Source organism: Malurus melanocephalus, unplaced genomic scaffold (assembly GCF_030028575.1).
Source record: "Malurus melanocephalus ecotype Western Australia unplaced genomic scaffold, MMel_1.1 scaffold_0, whole genome shotgun sequence".
In the NCBI taxonomy this organism is placed as follows: Eukaryota; Metazoa; Chordata; class Aves; order Passeriformes; family Maluridae; genus Malurus; species Malurus melanocephalus.
Genome location: NW_026623232.1, coordinates 1071310 through 1097803, shown reverse-complemented (window position 1 = coordinate 1097803; position 26494 = coordinate 1071310). Strand labels below are relative to the sequence as shown.

Genomic DNA, 26494 nt, shown 5'->3' with positions numbered 1-26494 from the left:
TTTAGSAGCTAAAACCTGAAGTTCCTACCATTGCTTTTTCTGTAACTATGGTTATTAGTTAATTTCAACTGCCATTACTAGGAAAAAATGCTATCACTAGTCTCTTTCTAGCAGCAAAAGTATCCTCTCCCCCCCCCGCCCTCCAGTAGAATCATTCAGCCTTTACCGAAAGCTACACTGAAAGCTGATGTCCAGTACCTGCTGGTAGGCTCTTTAGTGTCTTTCTCTCCTTGACCAGGCAGCAAAAGAGGATTTAAGAAAAATGCATCTATACGAGTAACTGCTGTAATGAGTCATGTAACTGGTTTAATAAATACAAGCATTTCCTTGCAAGACATTTGAMCAAGTATTACTTGAAGGTAACAGCAAACAATTCCAATTACTGAATGACTACCCCTTCCTTGGGAAGCAACCWTGGTAAATGAAGAGTAAATAAGARAAAAAAAARCAAACCCACAAACAAATTTTTACTCTGTTCTTACACAATCTTGTGTCTTCATCAGACTAGTGTTACCATCTTATAGTTGTGTGTTAGGCAAAAAGTATAAYGAATGGTTAACTCCCTTTCTTAGCTTCTCCTCAGGGGGAGAATTAAATGTGCACTCTTACTCCTGTTTTGGTGGAGTTTTATTTTTTAATTTTTTAGAACATTTTTGCAGAAGGTGTCTGAATTGCAGAAAGTTGTCAGAACGAAGGACTCGGGGGACAGAAAATTATAGAGCAGAACATTATTATGTATCCTAGTAACTATTCTTTTAATCCTGTCTCAGCCTATACAGCCACAGAGGTGCAGAAGGGGGAATAAAGGCCTGTTTCCCTTATTTCTTGAATCTGCATGTGATTCTGCAAAGCAAGGCAAGCATTGAAAGGCTGAACTGCTGAGGGCTCTGCTGGACAGAGGCATCTTCTTGATGTGTGGAGGAAGGTAGGTACTGTCATCCGATCCACAAACTGTTCTAGGAGTTTTCTTTTCAGGAGCTACAAACAGCAGGGAAAAACCATTTTGGTCAGGGGTTTGGAAATAAGTCTATCCAAGGGATATGTACTACCTACCAAAAAAGAGGTCACAGGTGTGTTTCTGAGGTCCTCTGATTGAGGCTAYTTTGCACAGATATTAATTCTTCATTTGAGATGAGAAGCTGGACAGGTATGGGAGTCAAAGGGTTGAAGGCTGTATAGAGTTCTGCAAAATGTCTGCATGTCCAGGCCCTATRTAGTAGAGAAGTTTTAACAAGATTTCTGTCTTTTTCTGTATTTTTATCTTTTTGATTGTAACTGTGAAGGAAAGGGAACACTGTAGCAAAACTAAGTAGAATCTTTAGATAAAACTTAATAAATGTCTGCTTTTTTCCACTTAATTCTTTCTTGTTTTGCCGAATAATGGGTGAATAAAAATACRACTGAGAGAAGGAAATATTTCCCTAATATGAAGGAGAGAATTACAAAATGAGCATTCAGCTTGAAGAGAATGTCACGGAACAACAGTACCTTATACTGCACTCTGAAAAATTGTAAAAAGTACAAAGGTTCATAACATATTGTAAAGAAAATTCTTTAGAACTTGCTCTGTTATCTTGGAGGTAACAGACACACCATATGCTGTGTCTGGCAGTTGCTATGGCAACTACTTTTAAAATTTAAGCATGGGGAAACTATTGCCTAAAATCTCCACGACTTGGGGCCAAATCTTGTTTGATGCTGAGCACTAAGGGAGAGTAAAAAAGATATAAAGGAAATATTAAAATACCTTTCTTGTTGGCTTCTGAAATTTAATCTTGAAATACTTCAATACAAAAGGAGATTGCAAGCCACGGACATCTGAGGACATTGAAAAAAGAGAAGAATGGGATGACTGCAATATCTTAAATTTAATACCATGCAATCTGTTTCCAATTAAAAATAGGAAAAATCTATTTGTTAACTGAGGCATTTTACATAAAAATTGTGATGTTTGTATGAAAGTAATCTGTTTGTCACTGTTTTATGTCTTTGAGAATTCAGGCTTGATGAGCAGAACTTTCGCGAAGCTGTGCTGGCTGTGACCAGTGAATGTGTTGTCTTTCAGGTGTTTTTCAATGGTTCCCAGAATAATCTTCTCCATAACTTTACCAGATGCTGAAACTTCACCAGAGGCTGACAGGCCTGTAGTTTCTGGGGGCATCCATCTTGCCCTTCTTGATAATTGGGATAACATTTGCTAGCTTCCAGTCAGCTGGGACCTCTCCAAGAGCACTCAAAATTCATCAAGAGAGATTTTTTTTTTTAAACATCCAACATCTGGCAACATTGCAAGATCCTTGCAAGAAAGTGCTATTCATCTCAAGTGTACTTTTCTCATGCTGTTAGTTGTTACTAGGTTGAGAACTTTCTGCACGTTCCCCCTCCAAAATAATGAATGCTATGAGCTGTAGCTCTCATAAGCTGCTACACCGTTATCAATGCTGTTATTGACAAGAGAAAGAGTTAAACACCAGTTTAGGCATGAGTCTACWCAGAACTCTTGAAATGAATTATTGACATTGTAAAGAAAAATACACGTTTAAAACGCTATCTGTTCAACTACAGGAATCATTATTCTGTCTTCCTCTCTTTGCTGCTTATTAATCAAGGCACCTTAATTTAATTTCTTGAAACATTTTTTGATGGACAGCAGCAGTAGAAAAGGTTAAACTGACTTGCAAATAACGTAATATYGACAAGATTATGAAAATGACAAATACATTCCTCATATGAGAAATTAATAGTGTGCYGGGAATCTAAAATGAGTAGCAGCGATTGGAAGAAAGTGAGGAAAAGGCTTTTGTAGCTGCCAATCCTGTTTTAAGTTTTAGGCAAGGAAATATGAAAGGATYAAGACTGTCCTGAAGGAGATGTGATTTAATTTGGCAGAACCAGCTGTCAAAATCACAGGTGGTTTTTGGACCTACTATTAAAAAAGGTTTTAACACATTTTTGCTGCTATTTCCCCTCTGGGGACATGGTGAGCAGCCAGTTCTCCTCCCTGTCCACTCACATCTGGACCTGAAAACCATTGCCATGTCTGAGAGAAAGACAGCTTTTGCTGACTGGTTGTTCCAGTTCCTGTTCTCTGGCTCTATCCCTGTACTGTCTGTCCCATTAGAAATATTGAATATTTGCCTAGCAGACCATTTCTGAAGGGGATATGCATGATTTTGCCAGAGATTTGACARTTCTTTATGTCACATTAAGATTTTTGCTTGCAAAACCGACTTGCTGCTGAATAGACACTAAGGCACCAATGTTCACAGTATAGCTGATAGCTGGTGGAAATGAAATAATCTGTATTGACACATTTGGAAGTTTCACATCTTTTTCCACTTAACATGCTAACGTGATAATTGCTAGACTGATGATTTTTCCAGTGACACGTCTCCTTTTGTCAATATTTAGACCTGTGTATAGAAAACTTATCTATCACACCTGGCTAATTTTCACTTAATTTAAAAATAAATGAAACATACTTAGTTTGCAGGGTTAGCAGAACAAAGAGAGGTTTTTATAAACATTTTTTTAATCATTATTTGAAGGATAGGAAAAGATAATGGCAAATGTATATAAATGAAAGTCGATTCCATGAATCAGGAAATTCTTTTAATGCTTAAATTAAACTAATTGAACATTGAAGTTGAGGCTTCATTCTGCTTGCTATTTACTGCAAATGAAACCTAAACATAATGCCAAATAAAAATAGCTACGAATACCCAATAAAATCACTTTGATGTACTATCCAGGAGACTGGCCAATCTGTAGCCAAAGTGATTCTATGTTCCACTATACATTTGTTCATAGGGTTTAAATATTGAATCCAAACTATTAATTTATCTAGGCTTCTATCATAACATTTCTTTGCTGTGTGTGCCGTGACTTTTGCTATTAGTGATTAGGTAACAATTTGTCAGTGAACGAACACAGGCTGTCGTATTTTGAGTATCCTGACATAACAGTAAACTTTATTACCTTTAGTTTTCTTTAGCTTTGGTACTTTTTGCAGGCTGATCCTCTGGAATGAGTGTGACCACACTGTTCCACAAACATAGCTATCATGACCATGGAATGAATCACTTCACCATTACTTTGAAGGTTAAAGTCACAACTTTTCTTCTACATGCAATTATCATTCTTGCTGTAGTTCTGTTTTCACACCCATGTCTGGTTACTGTGTTCTACCTGTTGGAGTGAAAAGTTTATTCCCTTATCTTTCGTAGAAGCTGTTCTGTCTAAGGAAATGTATTCACTTACAGCTCTTATTCCATAATATTTCTTGAATAGTTTACTTTGTTGTGGTAAACAGTGGTACTGCAGTCACATGGTTGAGAATTCAGTCACGGTCAGCTTTTACTTTGCCTGAATGGTTATGAAATCTTACATGYAATACAGGTGCTTCACAAGGTTTTCAGTATTATACATATTCCACATATCATAGTTTTGGATGTCATTAARCTAGTCAAGTGTTTTTCTTCCCCTCCTTTTCCTTCAGATAATGAGAACTTACTTTGGGTTGTGCATTCRGAGACTTTTGTCTCACAATCTGAAGGGTGAGCAATATTCGAGAAAAGTGCCATTGTGAATTTGCAGCATGCAGTGACATATAAAAGAGGCACAATTCACACCTTTTCCCACCAGACCATCATGTTTCCTAACTATTTTTTGTTATTAATGTCCTTCCAATATCACAAATATGTCATCTGAAAAATAACTTTTGTGTATTTTTATGGCATAACTTGTCTTGTGGTTACATGCCTAATAATACATTCCTGCTGCCCTTTGAATTACCCAGTGCAACTTGTGCTGAAATGTGGAAGCTGACTGTTTTTACTGCATGTTACTCAGTGTTTCTTTGCTGAAAATCTCTGGAATGGTTTCCCTGTGTCTTAGAAACAAATCTGATATTTGCCATTTGACTATATTCATATCCTGCTTTAATGCATATTTTGTATTTTTTATTTAAAAGACATTATTTCACATGTTATCTGTCAATAAATGGTTTTAGTTTATCTTTCAAATAGTTGCAGTTGCTCATGAAATTTCGCAAATAGCTTGCCTTTGATCAGACATCAGGAATTCCTTATGCAGCTTTTACTGGGTTTTAAGCTTCATATATTTCACCATTATTGTGTAGGCCTTTAAAATCAGAAATGTGGGAAAGAGGAAAGAAAATGTGCTTTTGCAATCAATACTCTTGTTAGAAATACTCTGAATTATTCTGTCTTGCAAGCCTTGCAAAGGACTCTCATTCTGCAAAAAGATTATATCATAGCTTTYCGTAACCTGCAGACACAGCTGAGTATCTGATTTCCTGAGTGATAGTGCTTTTTTTCCCCTACAAGAATCTGGAAACATTGCCTTCATTTCTTTCAGTTCTCAAGTTCCTATCCAGATGAAGATATTTAGAGATCTTGTTTTTTTCCAGAATAAAAAGACAATTCCCTCAATCCCAGGTAAGTGTCAGAATGGCAGTTACTTGAAAAGTCAGTATTATAATAGGTTTGTACCCTTTCATATAATGGTACCATAAAATTCTGGAAAAATGAAACTAAAGTGCAGCCAATGGATCCAATATTGTCATCTTCCAGATTTTTTTTAATAGACTTGTGATACATGATGCATTTCTGTATGTTTCAGCTGCTAAAATTCTTTGGATAGAGAGGGAATCTGAGGATTTTTTAAATGAAAAGATAAAATAATAGACTTCATGTTTCTAAGAAAAAAAAAAGAATGTATTATATAGATCTGCACAAGGGTTTTCAAAATGGRAAGTGAACAAAATTCTAACATATATTATTAAATGCATAATTTTAAATATTTTTAATTTTGATGCCAAAGCAAAGGACAGGAAGCATTTTATGATGCTTGAATACTTCTGTCTGATAATGTTATGAACCAGGGCATAATTTTGCCCAATCCATGCCATTTTTGGAACTATTAATTTTCTATATAAGTTTACTCTTTTGTGGATATATTTGCACAGAAGGGGAACATTAGGACTTTGGTAGGGAAATACAGAGAAACAGAGAGACCAATTTTGCCTTAAGACTAGACAATGTTATAATCACCCCCAAAAGCTTTGGGAAACAGGAGTCTTGGTTTTGCATTTAAATCTGTTTGGCAGTATGCACTATGTCTCCCAACCACTCGGTTATTTGTAGAATTTGCTGTATTCAGGGGGTTTGAAATACTTTAAAACAAATTGAGCTGAATGGGCATCTTAAACCATTTCCTGATTGGTGTGCCTCCTAGCCCCCTTTCTAGGTCTTAGTTATTTCCTTTTCATAAAAAAATAATTGCTCTTAAAAATGTCTGCTTGGATTTCTTTTGTAAAGAGAGCCAAACTGAGGAGCTCTAGGCAGATTAACTGGACTGCTTAGTTTAGTAGGCTTTCTGAGCTTTGAAGAATGCTTCAAAAGTATGGAATAAAGCTCTTTTTCTTCCTATTTTTGCATGGGCTAACAACTTCCCAGTCTTTTAATTTGCTGTCCTGTTGCATTTGGGTTCATTATCTTTGTGTTTCAGTTTAGTAATTCTGCCTGAGTTCCTATCCTTTCTCTCTTCTGAGTCCCTGCCGAAAATGGCAATACAAGTAACACAGCAGAAGCTTGTATACAGACAGAAGATATAATGAGAAAAGCACTTCTCATGGGAATTAAAATGCTGCATCACAGGGTTTCATTTGTAAATATCTGYAATGGAAAAGTATGTTTAAAAGTGCATTCAGATGCACTGTTTGGAATCTTCTCTTTTGTACTGTGCCTGCACTGCTCATATTACAAAACAAGGGATGCAGTTTGGGCTAGATTGAGGGTTAGATTTGTAAATTGGGAGAAAACAAGGCCAGAAAATGGTTTTAAGGCATAGTAAAGAAAAAAAAAAACCTTTAAATGTACAACAGAAGCCCAAAACAATTTTGCAAATATTTGCTGATAATAACTTTATAAATGAGAAATTCAAAGAACAAAGACTGCAAGTAACTTATTCAATGTTGTTTGGGCAGATGGTGGCAAAATGCAGGTCTTYAAGTGACAGTTCCCATGTGCTAACTTCTCAAGGAGATCATCACATTGGTTGTGAACACACAGATTGTTTTCTGAGTGAAAAACCTGACCCCTGTCTTGCACCAGTCCAGAAGTCTTTTGCAAAATAATACAAACTGGGGAGAATGGATATGGATAGTTCACACATGGAACTACTATTCAGTGAAAAGGCTAGCTGTTTTCATAACTGAAAGAAAAAAACATAYATTGTGTGGAAAAAAGTAGACTGGCTCTTGAATGAGATTTATTGCCTTTGGCCTAGAAAAGATCTTCCATCAATTCCTTTGCTTTTTTTAAGAGGAAAATGGGCAAAAGCTTAAAATGTCAATGTAGATATTTTTTCTTTTAATAAAAAAGAATGCACAGAATGGTAATCTTGATGTTCAAAGAGATCCTGTCAGTTCTGTTGATGTCAGTATCAAAAGACGTTGATAATTATCTGAAGAAAACACTTTTCTCTTAGTTACTTTTTTTTTCATGAAAAATTTCTCAGGTTAATCACAGCAGCAGATCTGCAGGGGTATGTACTCTGCACCTTCACTTCTACAGCACATTATCTACCAAAATTCATACAGGCAATTACAGCATTATCCCTTCTCTGGCATGACTAAACTTATGTTGGATAGACTGCAAAGAGAAAAACCTGGTAGTTATCTTAAACCTATATTTCTTATACAGTATAATTATACCAAAGGTGTGGGTTAGCTTTTTGCTATCTATAGGTCATGTTTGGCCACGTTGTGTTTCAGTTAAGGGGGACTATTGCAGGTGAACAGATACCTTAAAGAGAATTGTGATGCATTTCACTTCACCATGATTAGTGTTTATTTAAGACTAATAAGTCTCTGCATTACTATTAAATGAGTTCTTCGGCCAGAATGTGCTCTATTCCGTGGAGCATTTGTCCTTATTTAATCTGTACACCACTTCTCCAAGAGTGTTAACTTGTGAAGCCTCTGGAGGACTTCTCGATGACAGTTTAATTTCTAACTGAATTGCCATCAAGATCAGTTCTGAAAATCATCAAGATGATAAAAGAAATCAAAAGGCCTTACTGCAAATGAAGCAGAGATATTTTTTTCTTTTTTAATAAGGAACAAAAGAAATTCTAATACAGTACTGCTTTTTGGATTCTCTTTAAAATTTCCTTCAGAAAGCAATAGTATAATCCTGTCTACAACTTCCTTTGGTAGRGATCCTACACTGTGATTCAGATAATGACATCTTCAATTCTGCTCAACAGAATTTATCAGCAGAATAGTGCACGGCARCATTTACTCATTTATTTATTATGTTCCATTTCACAGACTTTTTTAAGGTCTTATAACTTAAAAAGCCATGTGTTTTGCCCATTATGTTTCCATCAAAGCTGCATCCACTAAAAGAAAAAGGAGCTTGGAAATGCTAGAAATTCAAAATTTCTCACATACTAATTTGCTCTCCTTTGGATTTTTCATAAAGACAAATCAGGCAGAACATTTCTGTGCCTTAGTTTCCTCAGCTGGAGAAGGAGGGTGAAAAAAARAGAAGCTGTGATAACTCCCACATATGTTGGGAGGATACACACATTTGATAGGCTTCACATGGAAAGCTTTACATGAGAATATTTGCAATAACCAATACTTTTATTTTGTCTGGCCTCTAATGAAAAGAAACACAGGGTTAATTCTGGAAGCTAATTCTTGCAGCTATGCTGTTGTATAAATCTAACCTTGGTATTATTCAGTGCTATATTCTAAAAAACACCACWTTTTTTTTTCTCTCATCCCCCCCCTCCCAATAGTACTGCACCATAATTACAATTGCCATAGAGGCAGGAGCAGAGCAATTAAATTCCCTATAGGTGTCGCATGTAATTGTTCCTAGAGAATCACAAAATTAATCATGGCAACAATGCACAGCACAAGATACCCTAAACCTAGTTTTGCTGCAGAACTCCAAATAGTAGCAAATCAAAAGRCTGTTCTCCTTAATTACCACTGTATGAGGCATCAAGCTAAAAGCAGGCTCACTCTGTAATGTTTTCTATACAATTACAGTATGTACATACAATGTACATACTTTGCAAGCCCTTATGCACCACCTAATAGACAATATTATACACACAATTATTGCCAACTTTCATTTTACAGGGGGAAATCACTGGTGAGCCTAGGACATTGGCCTCTCAGCTTCCCCAGCAAGCAATGTGTTGACTAAACTAAAGGAACAGTTTTAATTCCTGAAGCCAGTAGAGACTATTTATACTTAAACACATTTCTTCACAACTTACAGCATGTTTTATTAGGTGAGAGCTTGTGAGCTGGATGGGCTGCAATCTCTGTGAGGTTTGCAAGCCAGAACTTGTGGAGTACTTCATGAAGTTTACACATTTTCTCTCTCTCTGTATTCTGAAATCAGTTCCCCTGCTGATCAGAAGTCCATTTGGGACTTGAACTCAAGTCAGCAAGAGTCAAAGAGCTGAAACAATAAAAACAGTGTGGGGTTTTGGGAAAGAAATTGTTGTTCTTGTACACTGATGTAACATGTMGCAATGAGATCAATATTTTCAGTTGTTGTTCTGAGCCAAAATAAGTATTGGTACAAGCTGAAATATATGTCATTGTCCCTGCTGCCACCTTTGTCAGTTTTTTTTTTTTATAATTTCATGTCGTTATTTCTTTAATCAGCTTTTCAACTGCTATAAGGCAGCAAGGTATCCCAGTAATGTATTTCTTCCTATTGTGGTTAAACTACTTATTGAAATTTCCATTCAGTTGGAGAAACCATTTTGCTCTCTGACATGTTTTTACTGATTATCAGGGTTACTGGATACAGTGTGCACTGAATTTTAATTGGCAACAAGCTATATATTTTTAGTGTGAAAAATGGAAAGTGCTTTTCATTAAATTCTTGGAATTCAAGTGCTGTCTTTGAGGATAAAATGATTCATAAGATTTATTGATTGACATGTCAGAAGCAGATTATAAATCAACCTTCACCTGAGGCATAAAACAAAAGCAGAAAAATTGTGATAGTGCTTATTTAAACAATACTTATTTATACAATTGTTCATGTTGTAACAGCAAGTATTTTACTTACTGTATGAGGTCACCAGCTGACAAGTGGATTTTAGCTTCCAGCATATTCACCTACTTTTATCTAGGTATTGAAATAACTCAATAGTACTAAAAGCTGTCTGAAAACAGTTCTATTTTATAAGGGTTTCTCCTRTCAACATTAGTACACCAAATACCAGTTACCTTTTTAATGTTAATAAAATGAACTGTTGGAGAGACAAAAAAAAACCCCAAAACTTTGTCTGAAGGGTGGAAACTGAACTAAGCCTAGGTAAGCAGATTTGCATTGTTATTAATATGAGTAACCAGAGAGATGCACAGTTTAAAATTTCATAAGGAGTGAATCAGAAAGAAATACATTTAAGTAAGAATGCATCAAACAGTTGTTAATTAYGGCATGGTGGGCAATGTTGTCTACCTAGGAAGCCTAAGTGCTATCTTTCCAACTCCTAGTGTTGAAATTCATTGCTTCATCTTCTTGCAAAGAGAGAAAATATTATATATGCTCTCAAATAATCACAGTACAGCCWGCTGGGGGGAAAAATTCAGCTCTCTAAAGTAGCTTGTGGTTCCACATATTTGCCACCAGTTGACTAAGAGGTAATGTCCGTAACCCATATTTTCATTTCAAAGGTGATAAAAGGATAAAGTGAAGAGAATTTAGAAAACWGAATCATTAAAGAGAATCATTAAGAAATCCTGTTGCTCAGGTAACATAATCTTTTTGTGTAAATTAGATACACACCTTTGAGACCATTTTATTAGTGCTCATTACACAAAATAAAATTTTTCATTATATATATTAGTAAAGAAGTTGCTTCTATTTTATTCCTGTAGAAATGTCTCAAACACTTCAGAATGAAGCAGCCTAAAGATGAAAAACAATGCAGATTGTTTTCTGATTTGCAGGAGATGATAAGCCACTGTTAAGCTACAAATAAGGGAAAGAGAGGAAATGAAAAATATACTAAAGATGTTGCAAAGAAACTCCCTCAATGAGTCTCTCAATGCCCGAGTCTATTTTCCTTCAAACATGGCCTGATTTGTAGTTATTTGTACAGTTATTAATAGTTTAATTTTATTAGCTCACTGCAGAAAAACCTGATTTACATCTTGTGCAATTAAATGATGAGTCAGCCTCAATCACATACTAATCTCGATTTCTTGAATGCAGCATAGAAGGTGACCTCAATATATTTGTGACATTGAACTTACAAAAAGCATTCTGACAACCAAGATTGTGTATGACATCTACAGAGAAAGTGTAACCCAAGAGGCACTGCATCTTTCAAAATTGATGGTGGTGGCTAAATTCTGATTCCTTTGAAACTGTAATTAATGAACCTCTGGTTTTACACTATTGTAAATTTTAAAAATGTAGCTGGTAGCCATCTGTTGAAAAAGGTAATCTTACACATACAGAAGGAATATTTTAGGATGGGAAATAGTCTAACTTGTGTGCTGAATAGCTATGTGGGAATTTGCTGCAGTAATTACCCTCCTATCATTAGTGACAAGTAATTGCTATAGCAACCCTGCTGCCACCTGTCTCACACACTCTCTTTGAAACACACACACAGACACACTCACACACACACACACACACACGCTCTCTCACTACATATTCATAGTTTTGAAACAAAAGCAGAAAAGCCAGTAGCTTAATGTCATTTATTGAATCACTGTTTTTTCTAATCATCAAAATATAACCTCTTTCTCCCCTGCCAACTCCTCATAAATATTTATTAAAAATAAAACGTTTGTGTTGTAGAAAATAGTGCTGTTCAACCAAAGTATCTCTATTCAACACTAATTCTCTGAGGGAGAGAAAAGAATTCTCACAGCTTGATTCCTTTCTTTATTTTATTGCATACATTGGGTCTGAGACTGATTTTGCAGCTATGGATGTGAATTCTAACAAAGGCAGCCATCTAATATATATAACCGCTTTGATATTTACAAGTMGGGCAGCTGAGATTTGTTCTCTTTCCTTTAGACACATCCCAAACCACCATACCACTGTCAGTACCAGATATTTCTTTATTGCAGGCAAACACCTCCAATTTGCACACAATATTTTTAACTAGTTGGAGATTGAAGAACAGGCTGGCTATCAACTAATGGTATCATCTAACCCCAGTTCTAGTTTTCTATTTTGCTACTGCTTTTGACAATATTAGTGGAACCTGACTTTGAAATCCTAAAATAATCTACAAGAATAACATTTCCTTTGTATTTGGAAGTACCAGAAGTTCGCTGTTCCCCATGATTAGGCAGTGAAAGAAGAGAATGGTTGCCGAGCCTTTTCTTTTGCAGCTTATGAAATGCCAGCCTTTCACCCACAGTTACAGGCATTATTCCTAAAGCGATGATCCTGCTACAACAGCACAGGACTGAAGTCTGGCTAACAGGTTTGTTGCCACTAGATGTCAGCAAAATACCAATGAACAGRGTTTAGACGTGCAGATTTTAAACCACTAGGTCTCTCTAACCCTATCACTTAGTGTGTTCTAATGTGAGGATGAAATAAAACAGCGTTTGAAATATGAAAGAATAGTTAGGAAATGCAGGAACAGCATGCCTCGACATCAGACATTTGTGCACGACATGCTTGTTCCAACTCTTTTGATCAAAAGAGACCATTCACTGTTAATTCTTAATATATGTAATTTTTCCTAAATAAGAAACAGATTTTCTCACACTGCTCACTCCAACTAAAAATAATTCCGTTCTACAGCTTTTCATGTTGCTGAGGAAGAGAAGGGAGATATCTAATGAAGTACGATGGTATTCAATTTTTTCAGATAAGCAAATTGTATGGAATATTATTTCAGATAAAAGCTTGCACACAGAGAGTAAATCTTGTAATATTTTTTATAGAAATGAAACCTATCCTTTTCATTGTTTTGTTGAATAAAAAAACCTGTTAAATTTTTTCAAATCAGCTGGGTAATAGTTTTAATTTTAAAATCACCCTATAGAATTTTATTAAGGACATTAAAAGCTATGTGCCTCCTTAAATCCAGAGAACATCTCCTGAATTTTCCAGCAATCTGGATGTTTTATTTATTTGGTTTAAAAACTAGCAGGAAGAAAGCTACTCTGATGAGCTCACTGTTTAGTGTGGAATGGTTGTCCAGTCATGTGAAGTATGGGTAGACTTCAGCTTTCAAGAAGGAAATCCATGTACTGTCCTTTATACAATTTGTCTCATTTATTTCTGATTAAATTATTCATTCCTTCTCTGACGTTCTATCTCAAGACAATATGGCCTGTCAAAATACAGGGTTCGCAAGCAGAAAGTAGTACTCATTTCCCAGACATATGCAGTCCTTCTGTGCTAAGTCTTTAAGCAGCATACATCAATCTGAAGGATTTGTTGGTAAATTGTCCCATATTTTGTCACCTGTTTGACTTGAATTGTTCCACCTATTTGAAGACTGAAGAACCATATATATTGTTAATGGGAATTTTCTGCCTCATAACAACTGGGAATAATAAAAAGATAAATAATAACAAAAAAGAAGACTGCAAACATATAAAACCTAAAATGCTGATTCAAAAACATTATAGAAAGAGTTTATGAAGAAGAGGAGACAGGGAGTTTTAATGCCCACCAGAAATAAATCAGTGCTATAAATGAGTTGCAATATTTGTGGTCCTTTCTTCAAATGTCCCAGGGGTGCATACACCTAGAGCCCACTACCCCTGCTCCATTGTACATTGAGACTTTTTGTTATTTGACAGAAAATACCATTCCTATGGAGTTGAGTACCTATTTTGAGTACTTCAGAAAAACAGAATTCCAGAGATTTCCCTGAAGCTTACTCTTAAAAATAAAAATAAAAAAATCACTCCATTATTTCTGTGCTCAATTCAGCAAACWAATTTTTCTTTCAGCAATGAAGAGGTGTTTGTACAATTTACCTCCTGAACATCGGTGCACTACAAAAGACAAAAACCTGTGATGATGAATATTAAAATTCACTCACTGCTCAAGATTCCAGTGTTTAATAGCACCTGAGATTCTTATTTAATCTCTTCCTAACCATTTAGAGTCTCTAGTGAGAGGAAGGGGCAGAGCTTCCTGGGGGCAGTTCTAGGACATTATACTCCCATAGGCTGGTTGGTGCTTTCAGGAAAACCCATGACAGTGCCTTCACATTTGCTSATGGGAATAGTAGGCACAGCTCTTGAGTCCATGGGCAGCAAGTCTGGTTATTTCTCTAACGTAATGGAAATAACAGAACAAAATATCCAGTTCACACCTGACTGTGGGTTCTGCAGACCTAAGGATCATTCTATTAAAGTCAAAGCCCATTAGCAGTGTGTAAACAACATCTTAGACACTGACTGTTCATGTTGAATATATTTTTACATGTTTTCAGTTCTCATTCAAGGCAGAAATGTCAACACTTTTGCCAGACAGTAAAGGGCAGACATTAAAGGGTGCTACAATCTTGAGGCTGCCATCTGTTATCCTTGAGTGCCAGTCCTGATGGAAAGGAGAGGTGATACTTAAGAATGATGACAACAGAGAAGCAGTGGGAGGGATTCAAGGGGAGGAAGCTTTGTCAGGAATTTCTCTTGCTCTTTCATTTTGTTTTTTCCAAAATATTTCACATAAATGATTTTTTTTTTTTTTTTTGTTCCAAAGATGAAAACTGCTGTCCTCTCAAAATCTGCTTGGTATCTTATGAAATCTCAGTGCCTTATGCATGTGATTCAAATACAAATAAAGGATTGATGGCATTTATAACATCTCCTACAGAAGGCATATTGATGGGGATTCATGAGTCACAAACAAATTGCACATGTGAAAGCAAACTGTATTGGAACACATTTCACTTCCATCCAGAGGCTGTTTTAGGAAGCTGAATGCTATAGCTTATTCATTATGGAGGAAAACTGCATTTCAAATTGTAGTGGTATATATTCTCTGACACAAATGGATAAAGAAACTTCCATTTTCTCTGTCGCCAAAACAGGGAGAAACACCATCATCCCGGTAGGATGGCAAATGTTTGAGGATCCAAGAGGATGTAGGTTGTGTTTTTCCTTCCCACTAGACCTGTGCTCAAATGGAATATCCAAGTCATTCCTAGGTAACTGAGGATGAGGAAATCAGAATCTATTTTATATTTTCTGTCAAAGATCAGTGGTTTTATTTCCCTTTCTGACCAATTTCTTCTATCCTTAAAACATCAAATCTGCATTTACATCCAGACACTTTTGATGAGATCCTAGATTTCTAGCTGTGATGACAGATATTTGGAACCATTTTGCCTGAAAATCAGTAATTATCTGTCAGATAGATATAATAAATATTCATTCAGCTAATGAAGGTGGATAGTTACCAAAAGACTAACCACATTCTACAAACCTGGTGTGTATTTTGAACCTCTATTGTCCTTCATGATATAATGTTCAGAATAAATTGTGCATCAGTAGGCTGAGACATTTAACAATACAAGTATATTTACACTGGTGTTGCTGAAAACAAAGATAGCAAATATGAAAAGCATCAGACCAAGACGTTACTCAGATCAAAATTATGAGACTGTCTGGTGCTGCAAAATCAACCATTAAGGATTGAGGTTTCCATTTGGAAGCATCACTCAGAATGTGAGTTAAAATATCTCCCAAGATAGGTCATGTGGAAAATGATGCCAAACTAACTGGTAAGTCAGGAGCAATGTGCAGATTCTTTCTGTCTTCTTGCAGACTGATCGTATTTTTAAAGTGAAAAACTGGGGTGTTGTGTTCAGGGGTTCTCAGGGAAACATTCTGGCACAGGGAAAAGGGAAGTTGGCCAGGAATTCAGAAAAAAAAACAAACCAAAAACGGGGCACTCTTCATCTTACTTTCAGTGCTAGAATAGAAAACTGGGACACCTTGTAGTAAGGACAGGTTGGGTAAATTTTTATTGCTGTGTCACCTCTTCCCTGTCTTCACTCTCAAATTCATTCATTCATGTCTAGCTCAAGCCTTGTCCTCTTACGTCAACCTGCGCACCATAAATTCTTAATGTGATTTATTTTACATTTTTTCTACACTGAATTTTGACAACATAATTGAACCATTTTTAGCTCATACTTAAGGTCTCCTAGAGAAATTAAGCTCTGTCTTCAGAAATGCTATCCCATTTCATGTTATGAGTTCCCTTCCTCATTTTACACTCAGGACTAACACCTCCACACTGAAACTTCCATCTGACACTTTGAGGGTTAGGGTATTACTCTTTTCCCTTTCCTTTTCTACATTCTTTTTCAAGACCAAAGCTTTTCACTTGGTTGAAAACTCACTTTCCTTTATTATAAAGCCCAAACCTCACCATAGCCCTAAATCTCGCATGTGCATACCCCATCCCACACTACCACTGGAGAGCCTGAGCATATAGCTTTAAAGGCAATGATGAATTTCTGCATGCAGAAAGATTGTCTGTGCTGTCTACAAACAGTTTTTTTACCTCTTCATTCTCCCCAAGAGAATGGTCTGCTGAACCCCTACAATATCTTTCACAATGTTTAATCAGAACCAACAATTATCAGCTTTATAGGAAGAAGAATATACACTTTGTTACCATATTTCAATATGTTGTTGAGCAAAAGATAGTAAGCAGTCACAAAGCAATTTTGAAAACATACCTAGAACAATGATGGAAGAGGAATGCTTAACAGTTATCTAGGAATAACTTGGAAAATATGTTAGACTTTAAAAAGAAAGTAGCTGGCAACCTATCACAGTAAGAATAYTTAGTACCAATTTATAAATGTTCATAATTGTGAGTGCTCAAAGTTCAATTTTCAGGAAGATCATATGTTATTCAATAAAACTACTCAAAACATTGTTTCTCGGACCACAAACACCAGCTCTTCTACTATGGCAGAACAACCACATGAAACATGAGACTTTGCAACATGGAAAACTTTAAGGCTTAGGGATTCAAGGGAGACAAAATCCATTAAATTTTAGTGTGTACTACACCTTTACACTCTTGACACCTGAGTAAAAAATGCAGACTATACCATTTAGATCTCTATAATCAGTGGAAATCTACAAATACAGAATTGAATTCAGTCAAAATCATTGTGTCTTTAATTCCATAAGGCTTCAGTCTGCTTCTGGTTATCAGATTTGGAAGGTACTGTGTTTAATTTGCATTTGATTTAATGAAGTAGTTGTCCTAGAAGTAGGTTGGAGGTTGATGAAAATAGATGAATGTTCATCCTCAATATGTTATAATAGTATAACCATTTAGTAGAGAGGGCTTTAAGCAATTTGAAAAGAAGGGAAAAAAAGTAATAATAAATATAAGCTAACTTGAATACAGGCTGGTGGACATGGTCCTGAGCAACCTGCTTTAGCTCATCCTACCTGAGTAAGGGGTGGGAGTAATGACCTGCCTACTTTAACCATTCTGTGATTCTGTGATCCTCACAGGCTTATTTCTTTCATTATCTAGAAACAGCCAAATTTTTCTACTAAAACTGTGTTGCTGCAAAGTAGGATATACAGGATATATCCTGTTTATAAATATGATCTTGTTAGCACCAGGAAATAAACTGTCAGTTAATTTAATTAATTAAAAAAATGAAAACACATCTCAGATGAGAGCTAGCTTGGATGTAGCCCAGAGGTCAGAAACTGAAGTCTTTGATGTATGCTTGATTATCTCAGTCTTCAACATATGTCCTTGCATGATGCTGTCTGTAAGTTTCTGAAAATGGTGAAGACACTCCACATTTCCAGTGGGTGTAGGAACAGTGAAAACAAGCAAGAAAGTGAACTTCCTGGATAATGCARTGGAAATAGCATGCCTATGCCCATCTGAAACTTCATTTAACAGCTAAGGTTTACAGTCAGTCTAACATTACAGTGCTAAATTCATTCAGAGTCTCAATTGGCTTACTGCAAGTGAAAACAGTATTGCACGTATTAGTGTAATTTCTGAATTTAACACTAGGCACAGATACTTTGTTGGATTATAGGTCATTTGAATCTGAATATTCAAGTCTGCCTGTGTAAGCTACATCAAAGCAACAACAAAAATTTGTTTTGAAATCATAAGATGATTATAGCTTCAAGAACTTGTAAAATAATTCTGCCAGTATTGAGGAATCTGTGCAAGAAATTAAAAATTTGAAAGAGGTTAAAATGATCAAGTTTTCACCAATATTTTGCTACTTTAATGCATTTGGGCCTGAATTTTTGGAGCATTTAAAATAACAAGCATAGATCCAATTCATTTCAGTCACAGCTGTGATCACTTGGCACTTGTATGGATCTGCCAAGGATGACTCAAATAGGTACCTAGAAAATGTGGCCATTTTTAGCAGCCATTAGCAGCCATATGAAAATTTTGTTTTAACTGTCTCTATTACCATCACATTAGAATTTTGTGGTAGATTCAGTTCCCACTGTCACAATTCAAATCCATTATCCTTCACCTGCCACTTCCAGACACACTCTGGTCCTAGTGACATGATGGATGATTCAGTTTACTTTTGGTCTTTATTCTCCATCACAGTTTATCCTTGATATGTTTTCAGAACAGTGCAGTCTATTCAATTAGGCAAAATGTGAAAAATCTTCTTCCAAGAGCAAGTAAATAAGAACCTACCACCTAAAAAATGCATGAAAGGTCTGCATTAACATTGCTGAATCAACCTTAATTCTTGGGTTTCCTAAATTTTGAACTCAGAAAATTAACATTCTTGCACTGCAAGAATGCATATCATTTATGATTTTCTATTTTTTGCCAGAAAATAAATAACAAAAATTACCTGCAAAGTAACAATGCAAGGCTATCTTGCATATAATCAACAGCACTGAACTTTAGTAGCTTATCTGGAAAAATAGCTGGCAAGTAATAGGCTATTGTTTTTAAGCCGATGTTACAGCCATATTCCCAGCATGCTTCACAGGTATTTTTCTCACAACAGAAAAATTCTGGAGCAATTAAGCTGGAAATAGCACAGCTATGTTGGCAGATTGATGCCCAGGAGCTAACGAGCCTGTGGTCTTAGCACAGGCTATGAGTATTAGAATTTATGTATTAGAATGGATGCAGTTTGGAGCTGACACGCCTAAACCACTGCTGGACTCTTAAAATTTGGATGGACAAAATCAAGGTTTTGTTTCAAAACAGGCATAGGCTAAGAACTTCTTATGAAAGGCTTTTATATTACTTGGAAATATTTGAAAAATATTCAGCAAATTTTAGGAAATTTAAATGCAATTCAAATTTGAATACTAAAATAGTAAAGTGTTAGACAACCTTAAGTCTAGATATTATCTAAAATTAGATAATATCTAATTATAGGATAATTGTGTGTAGGAGCATGTGTAAAAACTATAATAGAAAACTGCTACTTTTTTTGTTAGCCTACTCTTTATCCACTTTCAAACAAACTAAAAAGCACATTATGGCTTCTATGAGCCTACATTCCTTTCTCTGCTAGACCTTGAAACATGTATAATTCAATTTTTATAAGGCTTTTTCAGAAGGCAAATGGATGTTTGCTCCTCTTTCACATGGTGTCAACTATGTGACTAAATATTGTCAAGAATCTATAAATTTGTATAAGTAATTTAAAAGAGAAATTAATGGGAAAATCATACAGATAAATCTCAGTGTTTCAGATAAAATSGATCCTCCATTAGAAAAAGATGGATCCTCCATCTTCCATGTTACTAGCCACATTATTGTGACTTTCTGAAGTGACGAATAAACTGAAGACTGGGAAGAAGTTTGGTATGGTTGTCTTTTACAATATTTCTAATATTTTATAATATATGGCAGTGATGAATAACCTTTCATGTATGTTTACAAAGTAATGGCATAATTGTTCATGCTTGCATGATAATTAAATGTGTTGATGTTTACAATTAGATGTAATAACATAAAGATGGTCTGAACATTTGCCAATGGATCTACTATCCAGATATTTTWAAAAATAATATACAGTAGCAACTAATTAGGTGACTAATCTTTATGATAATTTACAAATGGTCTGCCTGATAGGCACACAAGCAGACACACATACACACATTTGTATTTTTACCTACCTTCCCAGAATGAGGTGGATGAAGTCAGTACATTTTTGGTATAAGCGCCTTACTTCAGTCTAAGTGCATTATCCTTACAGAACACTTGACTGGGTCTGAATTAGAATAAAGTATACATAATTGGGAAGTATTTTACAATAAAGTTTACACTGATATCTGATATAAAAAAATTTCCTTAGGCTCTGATTTGTATGTATGCTTTAAACTGGTAGCATGAATCAATCAGCTCCTGTAGACAAATGACAAAAGGGGTCTTTTAGATGCATGACATATAATTTGCATAAGAATAGATGGTTTTTGTATTTTGATAAAGGTGTTTCTTGTTCACTATAACTGAAAACTTTGAACAATTCTTTTTATTGCAGTGACATTATGAAGGACAAAATGCTGTAACTATTATCACTTCAGAAATATGCAGAACACAATCTCTAACCTTTGCAATTAAWCACAATTTCCTTACAGAAAAATGATGAATCATTTTCGGGGACTAATACCCCGAAATAAATACCAATATATTTCTATTTTCAAATGTTCATTGTGAAAGCTTGGCTTAACTTTTAAGTTTTCAAGGACTGGGGATTAATATGACCACACTTCTGAAGAAACAAACATTTTATTAAAACTAGCCTGTAGGAAACTTAAACACAGCAGGAACTTAATAACCTTTGTCTGTTACAGCTTTACGGGACCTAAAAAAAGGGGACAGTGCATAAATTCTTCTTAACACATCTGATATGTTACAGTTATAAAACTGTAACCATGAGCACCTAATCTAATTTAAAAAAAATAATCAGAATTGATTATTAAGCTTCAAGGTAGCTGTGAACAAGGGTTAGTGATTGAAGAATATATGGGACTTCCATTCAGTCAAATTAGGTGTTCAGCCCCTACTTAGGAGCATTTTCAATATATTTTGTACCCTGGGGAACCTAGATCCAACCAAGAGCCATGGCCTGTGGTTGTTCTGCCTACATTTGCAACAGCTTGAGGTATTCCATCTCACATGGTTTAGGGAAATTGCTGCCAGCATAAGACAAATAATTCCCTCCCTCTGATCCTCAAGAATAGCTGGAAAGTGTAATCTCTCATTATCAAACCTTCTGCTTTATTCTGTCCTTCTGTAGTTCTKTGTTACTGGCCTTGTTCACAGTCATCTCATCTTTGTCACAGATACATTTTTTTAATGTGACAGAACTGCATTTAGTAATCATGAGTGTGACAGGTATGTATCTGTAAAACAAAAAATTATAGAGGGTAAATTTGAAAGTTTTCATCAGTTTAATGAAAACCTATATACATTTTTACCCATGTAGGTTCACATATTTCAGTTGAGCACATAAAGTCTTGATTATGGTGTAAATCTATATATTCTTCATTTAAATAATAAAGATGTCATCCTCCGTGAAGATTCTTTGTATTCAGTGTTTATTCTATCCATTGCAGTAATACCTTCAAATTTACAGATTTCAATAGCTTCAAATTTAATCTGTAAAATCAAACCTTGGATTTTAGATTTGTCAGGACCAATCATTTACTGCTTCCTTTAGTGTAGGTAAGTCTGTCCAGTGTAAACAGATTTCTCTAAGGATAAAAAAGTGCTTGTTTGCCATTTTCACAAACCAGCCCAAAGGTACAATCTTACCATTCATACACTTAATCTTGGCTTTTCCARCCAAGAACTTTCATATATAATTACTTTGACTTATTCAAATTACTTCACCTGACTCTAATCAGCAACAGGAGTGCCCTGTCCCATAACCTCAGAGCAATCTGAAAACATTAGGTTTTATGGCTCTCCGTACTGATTGAGAATATTGTTATTGCTCAAATTGGCAAGACAAGCATAAAGAATCTGAAAGTCTCATGGTTTTTTGGTGACTGCAATAGCTCTTGAGTAGATCTCATCCCCTTCTGGTCTGTGGGTATATATTAGACAAGTGTAATCAGTAGAAACAGGATCTTGATTTCTGAGTAGTAGGGAAAATGTCAGCAGACATGATCCAAGAAGAGCCTTGTTAGAAAGGACAGAAACTGTTACTGGAAAATCTGGGAAGAACATTGAGCTTGATATTTTATAGGAAATCAGAAGCAAAATCAAGATTGATGTAAACATTTTTGAAGAGCAGTTTTATATCTAAGCCCTGAAAATTCTATATAAGAGAATTTACACATATTTTTTTCCTAGGAACTTTTGCCTTAAGAGAAGTTATTAAATATTAGAGTGTAATGTTAATAAAATGATAAGGAAAAACAGGAGGAAAAAAAAGTATGCCTGAATTCATATACTCAAAAATATACAACTCGTGAGAATTGCACCAAAGGGCCACTACAAGAAATTGTCTCACTTTGCAAACACCGTGCTCTTCTCTTTGAAGTGTGATACAAAATCTTTCTTTTCTGAAAGGATATCAGATGAAGAAGAAACAGCAAAAGCTTTGCTAACAAAGTGTGTCTCATCCSTTGAACACAGTGCTCTTTCCCTACTACATTCTGGTACCTGATGTTATTTATCCCATCACATCTATCTTCCAACGAATTCTTCTCAACAAGTGCCTTTAATAATAATTGAGGAAAAGCTTCCCTCTTGTGCTGGCTGATTTGCAACATAACGTAGGTTGTTTTCCTCAAAAGAACAGAAAYGGTGTGGTTAGAAGAGTTTAAGGTGAGTGGGGAGAAAAGAATGRCTGGGCAAGATTATCTCTCACAGTCCAATCATTGAAGATTAACTCACTTATACTATGTATATCTATTTTTTCTACAGGTCATTGGCCACCTAGCCTTACATTTTAGTTTTTGGAATAAAATTCAATTTAGTGGATGATGGTTTTATATCCTACAAGTTAATTTCCTGGACTTATTCTTCTCTTTAGTAGTTTTACTGCAGGAGGAGATTGTCATGTTTATGTTAGGAATTCTTGAGAATGCCAGTTATATTTTTTTCTTCAGAATTCAGTGATCCATCACTATCAAAATTCCATGCTCTCACATTTATTTTCTTAAATTGCACRCACATAAACAATTGTCATAAAAGCCTGCCATGTATACAGGCAACATAAGAAACACATTGTGCCCAGTATTGCAGATGCCACCCATGCTCAAACCTTCCCTACTATGCCAGTAATTTCAAAGCTGCAATTGCAGAAAGGTAGGTATTTTATAACAGAAGTCATTTGACCAACACATTCACTTTCSTCACCAGCTGTGCAGAAATGTCTTATTACTTTTCATTAGTAATAAGACTTTTTCAGCATAGAAAAAAATGAAAAACTTCGATTCATAAACAAGACTACACAAGTTATCTTAATATTGGGGTTTGAAGTTGTGCCTGATTAAACTGAATTTCACTGATCCCTATAACCTTTGAACATACATATATTCCTGGGTGGAGATACATATAATTCAGTAACGAGGTTGTTTATCTCTGTTATTTCAAAGTTCCAAGAACCTTGTTTGCATTGTGATCTCCCTGTTATGTATTTGCACAACTCAGTAGATGATCTGTACAGACCTCCAGACCTCAAATCTGGCATACTGTGTCACAGTATATATCTCAATATCTTTACATGATGAAATATTTTGCAGTGACACCCACTATATTCCTCAGATGGCCAGGTTTCTATGAGAAAATTTAAATTTCTATCATGGGCTAAATTTTACAATGTCAAAATGAGGTTTATGAGCAACCAAACCTGTAGACAAGAGATTATATGGACACCTGCAAATTCAGGTTTTATACCCATTCCTTTCTTCCTGAAGATGTGGTTGATCTTTGTGGTCTTAACACTTTTTTAGATTTACATTTTTTGAGTGTGTCTTTCAATGCAGGTGTTAAAAAGGGGAAGCTGAAGTGACCCAAACAAAAACTGRTCTTGGGTTAACCCCATCCAATATGCCTGCTTATGCTGCCATGGTTTTAAATTTATACTCTACTGAATTTAATCTAAATAGATGATATTGTTAAAAGACTTATTTCAACTAACAATGAGAAAACTTTAAACTAAAAAACAATTCCTATCTATTTATTTCAGTATTTGTTGTGAACTATATTTAAGAAGGAACTGGGATCAATATTAAATTTTTTGTTTTGGTGCTGTGTTATTGTTATTATCTAAGTTGTTATTGTAAGCACCTCATCATCTGTTGATAAGAATTCTTGAGTATTTGCTTTTGAAGAAGAGTAAAATGTAAATAATATCTAGGAGAAAATAAAAGGCARCTGCTTTTCAGTGTTTCAAGTGATTAGAAAGACATAAGCTAGGCTGTAGCCTGCCTGATGTTGTGTAAACTGAGACTTGAAATAAAAGAAACTGGCGTATAAAATGCATCAAGAAGGAATTCCGATGGGAAGTTCAGCCAACTTTGTTAGAATGAGTGGTGGAAACAGAAAAGAAAGAGAGACTGGTACAAAAATGCTGACAGTGATTTTTCAGAGGTTAAAAATAGCAGGAAGCTATCTGACTTAAATGCATTGAATTTAAGATTTGTCACATGAAAAAAACGGATAGRAGCACAAAGAGGTTCTTCACCCTTTGGGGAAAAACAGTGTTATTAAGCACCTTGATTATTGTTTCAAAGCCTAGGAGTGGAGGATTTTTTTCAAAATCACTCAGTCCAGCTACTGTAACTTGATTTTGGGGTWGGGAACATGGGTTTGTGTGTTCAGACAATGTTTCTCTTACTGAGATTGTAATTTCATTATATGGAAATTTGAGTAGACGGCAATTTTTCTCTGTTTTAYGCTGCACCAGTCTTGTGACAAGTACTCAGTAAGTGAGGGTTATTGATTTCAGTGACTATTACAACATAAATTTTAWCCTCTTATCCAGTTTTACTACTATTTTTTAAAATCAAACAAGACAAACCTGTTCCAATTGGGTTCTAGTTGCCTAAATTACAATTTGCTTTTATGCAACCTGTTAATAATGACATAGTCCCAAGAAAACGATGAAGAGGTATTTTGACTTGGCTGTTAAAAATGTTGTTTTCATATTTCATGGTGATCTGAATAGAGGAACTCTACAGGAATAGGTCTGAAACAGAAAATTTCTACAAACTTATTTTATACTGAGGGGAAAATAGTATTCCTACAGCTGTGCTGTTACTACATGGTTAAAAATAATGGGTGAAAAGTTCATACCTGCACTCCATCTTTCTCTTTTGTTCTCAATTATGATTTGAGGGCTAAATTTACACCAAACTACACATGTACGTTCCTCAGTGTTCGCCAAACTTCTTTCCTCGACAAGTGACTTTTTAAACTTTTATTCTTAGTGTTTAAAAGCGTTACTCATTCAATTACTGTTTTTCTCTCTTGCATACTTGAATGCCAGAAAGCTGTACTCACTATCACATGACCTAAATATTCACTTAGAGCGAAATATTTTCAAAGCAGTGACCTTCCACAGCAGGCTACAAAATTGATAGTAAAAGCCATTCTATTGATGCTTCTCTTTTCCTTTGTTCCTTTCTCCTAAGGAAAGTAGATTGGAAATACCGCAATTATTCTGCCTGGAGATTGAAAGGGATTTCTGAGCAACCTTGCACAATTGAGCTGGCACATGTAAAAACTGTTTCTGACTCACTGAGCTGGCATATACTGCTAAATCAGCATTGGCAGGACTCCAGGCAGCCTGTCACCAACACTGGATATTGCAGTAAGTACCAGTTCTGAGTATTGTATCCAAATTGGTTTTATTGAATTGTTTCATTCAGTGCTGCAAGGTCTGGCTTAAGAAACTAAAGCTTTGGACTAAAAATAAAAAGACCACTGTGGAACTAAACATGTGCCAGCTGAGCTATGGTAACTGAGTATGCTATTAATAACAACACTTTGCTTAAATTCCTTTCAATGTCCATATTTTCTTACCCACAGAACTTTAAAACATGTTACATAGGTATCAATTAGTTTACAAATTATCTTTATGAAATAGTTCAGAAAATAAATATATAGACCAAAACACACGAAGAATGATTATTAAGTGAAATAGGCATGATTTTTTCAGCAACTTTTTTTGTTCTGAAGGGGATACCTTAGAAAGAGGTAACTAGATAAGTCTTGATATGTTATTCAATTAGTCAACTTCTCGCTTAAGTTTTAGCTGTGCTGTATTTTGCCATATACCATGAACTAGAAAGTTTCTACACTTTTAGTCCAGTTACTTCCTCTGCAAATTGGCAGATACTTCAGAAGTCATGAATGGCTGAAATAATCTAACTGCAAGAAAACAACATTTTGTTAGCTTTCTATATGCTGATTTATGTTCATTAGCATGAAACTTTATATGAGTCTCAAATCTCAAATTCATCAGGCATTAG

At 35.3% G+C, this 26494-nt stretch overlaps 1 long non-coding RNA gene across 1 annotated transcript in view; it reads left to right on the top strand.

Annotated features, from left to right (window-relative positions):
• Positions 1-26494, top strand: part of LOC130577626 (uncharacterized) — a 54443-nt gene that overhangs the window by 17371 nt on the left and 10578 nt on the right. The window contains exon 2 of the long non-coding RNA XR_008965820.1: positions 771-925. This is a non-coding gene — a long non-coding RNA (uncharacterized LOC130577626). The remainder of the gene's footprint in view (positions 1-770; positions 926-26494) is intronic.